The sequence below is a fragment of the Podarcis cretensis genome (assembly GCF_951804945.1).
Source record: "Podarcis cretensis genome assembly, chromosome: 1".
Classification (NCBI taxonomy): domain Eukaryota; kingdom Metazoa; phylum Chordata; class Lepidosauria; order Squamata; family Lacertidae; genus Podarcis; species Podarcis cretensis.
In genome coordinates this window covers 34,504,221-34,510,220 of record NC_137170.1, presented here as the reverse complement: position 1 = coordinate 34,510,220, position 6,000 = coordinate 34,504,221, and the positions used below count along the sequence as shown (strand labels likewise).

At 43.2% G+C, this 6,000-nt stretch overlaps 1 long non-coding RNA gene across 3 annotated transcripts in view; it reads right to left on the bottom strand.

The window, feature by feature from the left end:
• Nucleotides 1–212: 212 nt before the first annotated feature.
• Nucleotides 213–6,000, bottom strand: part of LOC307204280 — a 51,513-nt gene continuing 45,725 nt past the window's right edge. Inside the window, exons 2-3 of one of the 3 annotated variants that reach the window (XR_013833557.1) lie at nucleotides 2,271–2,351; nucleotides 213–469 (exon numbers count right to left, since the gene is read on the bottom strand). This is a non-coding gene — a long non-coding RNA (uncharacterized lncRNA). Of the gene's footprint in view, nucleotides 523–2,270; nucleotides 2,352–6,000 lie in introns of all 3 variants that reach the window. The other 2 variants (XR_013833558.1, XR_013833559.1) reach the window with 2 other exon arrangements.

Sequence of the window (6,000 nt, the reverse complement as noted above, 5' to 3'; positions counted from 1 at the left end):
GCTCTCACACCAGTGGGAAGGTGAAGGTTAACTCCAGGTAGTCTGCTCCAGTGGCGTAGCGTGGGTTGTCAGCACCCGGGGCAAGGCAAGTAATTTGCGCCCCCTAACCCTGGATTTGCGCCCCCTAACCCTATCCCTAACCCTAACCCCCAGATGTTGCGGCCGGTGCGGCCGGCACCCCCTGCACCCCCCACGCTACGCCACTGGCCTGCTCAGGCACAGTTGCTGAGGAACTCACCCACATTGCTGTCAATAATCAATAGGTCCGTTCCCACTGGATGAAGGAGAGACGAGTCTTCCCTCTTCAGCAATGAGTTGCAACTGCACACTTTGCAGAGGCTGACCAGGAGGTCCAGCAGCCACTCCATGCTCAGGATGCTCTTGCTGTGCTGCAGGCCATCCTCCAGCAGCTGCTCCATCTTCTTCAGCCACACCTTGACTGACATGGCGGCAGAGCAGGAGTCAGCTTCTGAGGGGAGCAAGCAGAGGAGCTAGTCGAGTCCACCAGGCAGGAGGGAGAAGCTGCAATAAAAACACAGAGGGAGGCTCAGCAGGATCCTGGTGGCCTGGATGAGCTCGCAGCCAGTGACTTGGAGCTGTGCCATGGTCTCAGCATCCAGGCCACTGCCCATGGAAGGCATGGAATGCTTTCCCTCCCAGCCGCAATACAGAAGCAAAATATTTCCCTCTCATGCATGGAAAGGGAGCGGCTGAATCTTGCTGATTCATTTCAAACTCAGGAATCACCTCTTCCCAGGTCTTTGGTTGGCTGGTTCATAGAATTTCTTAACCACCCTTCACCATAAGATCCCAGGGCAGATTACAATATAATAATATATTAAAATCAGTGAAAATAATTTTTGAGACTTTTCTTCTTGTCTCTCCACCAACTTAGGCATGGCTGAGGAAGTCGTGTGACCTACCTTACAGTGGACAGTCCTCTGTTTAAAGGATTAGAGAGCTATCAAGTTTAAAGAAGGTGTCAACTTGCCTATCAACCGTTAGCACCTTGACACCAGACCAATGGGTTTCTGGTCCCTGTCTTCCTCACTTTGATGAGTTGTATTCTATTTCTAGTCCTGATAGACCTACATTGGCTCCCAGTATGTTTCCGAGCACAATTCAAAGTGTTGCTGCTGACCTTTAAAGCCCTAAATGGCATCGGCCCAGTATGCCTGAAGAAGCGTCTTCACCCCCATTGTTCAGCCCAGAAACTGAGGTCCAGGTCCAAGGTGCCTTCTGGTGGTTCCCTCACTGCGAGAAGCGAAGTTACAGGGAACCAGGCAGTGGGACTTCTTGGTAGTGGCGCCTGCCCTGTGGAACGCCCTCCCATCAGATGTCAAGGAAATAAACAATGATCTGACTTTTAGAAGACATCTGAAAGCAGCCCTGTTTAAGGAAGTTTTTAATGTTTGGTCTTTTATTGTGTTTTTAGTATTCTGCTGGAAGCCACCCGGTGGGGGGGGGGGTCCAGACAGATGGGCAGGGTATAAATAATAAATTGTTGTTGTTGTAAAATGTCCATCTTAAATATAAATTAGCATTTGCAAATTTTGTGGAAACCTTTTTTTGTGATGTGTAAACAAACCCCCTTGTTGTGGCTGTTGTGGAAATGAGAGACATGTGGTTATTGGTGGTGGCACCCAATTTAGGGAATAGCCTCCAAAGTTTCCCCCTTTCCTTTCCTTTCCTTTCCTTTCTCACTAAAACAGATTCTATTTGTGGGCTCCATATGATGTATTTTATTGCTGCTGTCTGCTGGTGCTTTTTCATGGTTGCTGTCTTACTGGTGTTGCTTGTTTTCACAGTTATTTTAAGATTCTACTTTAGCTACTTTGTTGTTACTGTTGCTGTTGCTGCATCTGGGATAGCCAGATGCAAAAAAATAAAAATAAAAAGAGGATGGGACTCCACCTGCATCTTGTAATACAAAGGAATTTCAGCAGGTTCCAGCTTGCTAAAATCCCCTCCTCTGCACAACTGTTAGAAATGCAAGACCCCTGTTCTCTTTTGCATCAGGCCTCCCTAGTTGTATATTCTTACCATGGTATGGCACCTTGACTATTCCCTTGTATGGAAATATAGGTAGACTTACTTCCAAGTGAATGCACTTAGAACAGTACCTTTACACACTTCTTTCAGAAGATGCTAAGATCTAGGCTTTTGTAGCTCTTCAGGCAAAGATAGTTCCATGTTTACCTTATGGAAGTTTCATAATTCACTGGATATTCATGTTTTATGGGCACTTTAAGTCAAATGTTAGGTCATACTTTTTTATACTTACTATCCGGTGCCAAATTCTCTTCCATTCATAGCCAATGCTTGTTTTATCTTCTGGAAATAAACTTACACTAGATAGGGAGAAAAGATGATTATCCTTAGGCAGCTGAAAAAAGCATTTTGATTGTAAGGTTCTCCAGTCTTTTGTAGAATTGTCTAGTGCATAGAATATTTTGGCTAATTGCATTTGCTGCCATGAAAGGAATTGATTAATTAAAATATTAAAGCATTTGAATACAGTTCACATTATTTGATAATGAAGGGAACCTTCTCTCTTCACCAAGTAATACAGACCATTCATTTATCCTTTATAAAATCACCCTTAAACACATGATGAATCAAATGAAACACAAATAATTGACAACAAGTTTATCAGTATACGTAGAACCCTTTTCACCAGAGACAGCTGCAATTAAAATATGCAATCCACAGAAATCCATATTAGCAGAGGATCCTAATCAAACCTCTCTATTGCTTTCAACCATTTTTGCTTTCAACTATTTCTAACCGTTTTGTGGTTTTGCAGGCATGGGAACGTTCTTTGTGCTTTGTCTTTTTGAAGAGTTCAGAATCTTTTAAAATTTAAATTATAAAAAATAACGCTGAGATGCTTTATTCCAAACCCACCTTCTGTTAAAAAACAAACCAACCAAAAAACCCCTAGCATATCTGTAAATAGCCATGTGGAAAACACTAAATGAATTGTCCATTAAATCTTATGCAATCCTTGAACTCTAGATGATAAGGACTTCAATATTATTGAAAAAGCAGATATTCACATCTGCATTAGGTGAAATAACTACTTGTAAGGAAGAACACCAATCACCCCACATGACTACTGTTAGAGGCAACTGCTGAAACTCATTAGCAGAGGCAATTAGGGAAGGGGGAGGGAGAGATTAAAGTAGAGAACTAGCTGTTTTTAAACGAAGTTATGCCTTACACATAAATGATACTGTAGTTTTAAAGAAAACGCTTGATATCTGTCCTTGTTCAGAAGCAATAATGCTTTGCTCCGGCTGCTGTGCACGAAACTCCTTTATTTTCGCAGAGACAAAAGAAACTGCACCAAACCACCAGGGACTTGCCAAACTTTTGAGTGTGTGTGTGTGCATGCACAACATTTTTTAATGCAACTTCCCAAAATTTTGCTCACTGTCTGGATGATACAGTTAACGAGAGGTGGTAGTGCCTGCCTCTTCCCACGCTTTTGATAAAGAAGCTGGGCTTTACGTTGTTGTTGTTGTTGAGAAGGTAAACTTTCGGAAAGTTAAACTTTTTTAAAAAAAATAAAAAAAATCAAACTTTAATTAGGCAGTCCGTTGCAAAGACCTGCAATTGCTCGCTAAGCATGCTGAATTATTAAAATGTATTGATCTTGGAAGCCAGATTTAAAATCCTGGAGCAGTTTCAGTGGACAGCCCTTGATTGTACTTGCATGTCACACACGGCTCTAATTGGAAGCCCCCCCCCCCCCGGTCATGTGCACGCTTACTTCCAAGGCATACAAGAAATGATCAATGGGGGGAAACAAGGTCAATTGAGCCAGACTGTGAGTAAAATTAAAATAGTCAAATGTCTAAACATTTTGCTGCAAAGAGGAAATCTGTAGACCCACCCACACCGTATTCTGCAGCAGGGAGAACTCGGGCCACCATTATTCACATACCTCCAAGTAATTTGCAGCCCTCCATACAAACTCCCGTTTCCACTAAGAAATTTGCTATTTCTGCACATTTATTCACCATCTCCCTCTCTCCCTCCTTCTCTCTCTCTCTCTCCCTTTCTCTCCCCCCCCCCCACCCTCCGAAATGCTGGCTAATTGCTGCAATGGCCATTATAAAGAATAATTTTCGCTTAGTGGAAAAAAAGGGAAGGGAATGAAGAGAACATTTTCTGGTTTTGTTCCTCTGCGGAGGCTCTATTCAGGCCTGGCTGAATGCACAGCGTTTCACTGCTACATTTATTATGCTGAGAGGTCAAGTATTACACAGCATCTTGTATGACGCTTTGCATGCTAAGTATTTCACTTCACAAATTGACCCTTTGGTGTACTTACTACATAATGCTTTAAAAACCCTGCTAAAACGCAGGACAATTAGCAATACTTTGCCTCTCGCTTGACAAAGGGGACACCAATGTAGGTGATTGCATTTACAGTGGCGCTTTCTTCCCCCAAACATTTTTGACACATTAAGGTACTTTGGAATTGTGCAATACCAGTCGCCTTGTTGCCTCTGAATGGCTTTTTCCAGCACGCTGAGGCCAGGGAGAAAATCGCAGGCTGGAGTTTTAGGATGAAATGGACAAGAATTTCAGGCGCAGCCCTATGAAGCACCAATTAAGGGGATATTATATCATAAAAAGCTGTAATATCCATTCTCAGCCTTGCGCAGCAGCCAATACAAACCAGGGTGTGATTTTAAAAGGGGGATGTATGGCTTGATCTCTCAAGACTGCTACATTTAATTAGAAGTTCAGGGAGGGGAGGGCGAGGGGAGAATAGCTTGATTAGGAGCACATGACCTGGGCAGGCAACCCACCTCAAGAGGAAGACAGGCCACAGCCGCATGAGGCAACTACAGGGTCTCAGTGGTTGGCTGCCTGCATAAGGACAGCCTGCTAGATAAGACCAATGGCCCATCTAGTCTAACCAGATGCCTTTGGGAAGCCAGCAAGCAGAATTTGAGCCCAAGAGCACCCTCCCCTTCTGTGGTTTCCAGTCATCAATAGCCCTCTCCTCCATGAATTTGTCCAATCTCCTTTTAAAGACATTTAAGTTCCTCTCTAGTGGGAGGAAGTTCCATTTTGCACTGCTTGAAAAAAGTACTTTTGTTTATCCGTCCCGAATCTTCCAACATTCAGCTTCATTGGAGGTTGGCACGGTTCAGTGTTATAACAGAGGGAGAAGAACTTTTCTCTAGCCACTCTCAGACACCATTTGGACACACACACAGTTCCCCTTTCTTGTTTCCCCTCAGTATTCATCTCTTAATAAGAAAAACGCAGGGCCCTTTCCATAACCTCTTGCATCACCTTTTAACAGAGGATGTCACATTTAAATAAACTATCTGGCAGATCTGGAACTTGATGACAGATCTGGAACTATCTAACCCATCTGGCCAGCTCCATTTTGACCTTCAGAGCTCTAGCAAACCTCATAAAATAAGGCTTTTGGTTCAGTAGAGGTTGTTTTTAGGCATGACTTATTTTATTACTCTTTGCTGGTTGTTTACTCTCTTTGATTGCAGGATTTCCATTGTTAGTTACTGTAATTTTGTGCATTTTTATTTCTTGCTTTGAGTAACCATGTAGGGAAATCATGTGGGTTGGTGTGTTTTTTTAAGGCTGGAAATAAACAAATGCACCCATCAGCTGTCCACTATGTCAGCCTACAGAGCCTAAAATAGAATGCGCCAACAAGCAATCAGCTCTGCTGCAGCAAAATAAAATGCTTCTAGAGCACAGAGTTCCAAATGACTGGAACAAACCAGCCAAGCCAAATAATGCAGGGAATTATAGAATCATAGAATTGTAGAGTTGAAAGGGACCCCAAGGTCATTCCAATGCAGGAATCTCAACTAAAGCATCCATGACAGATGGCCATCCAACCTCTGCTTTAAAAGCTGCAAGGAAGGAGAGTCCACAGCTTCCTGGTGGAGTCCATTCCACTGTCAAGCAGCTCTTGTCAGAAAGTTCTTCCTGATGTTTAGTCAGAAT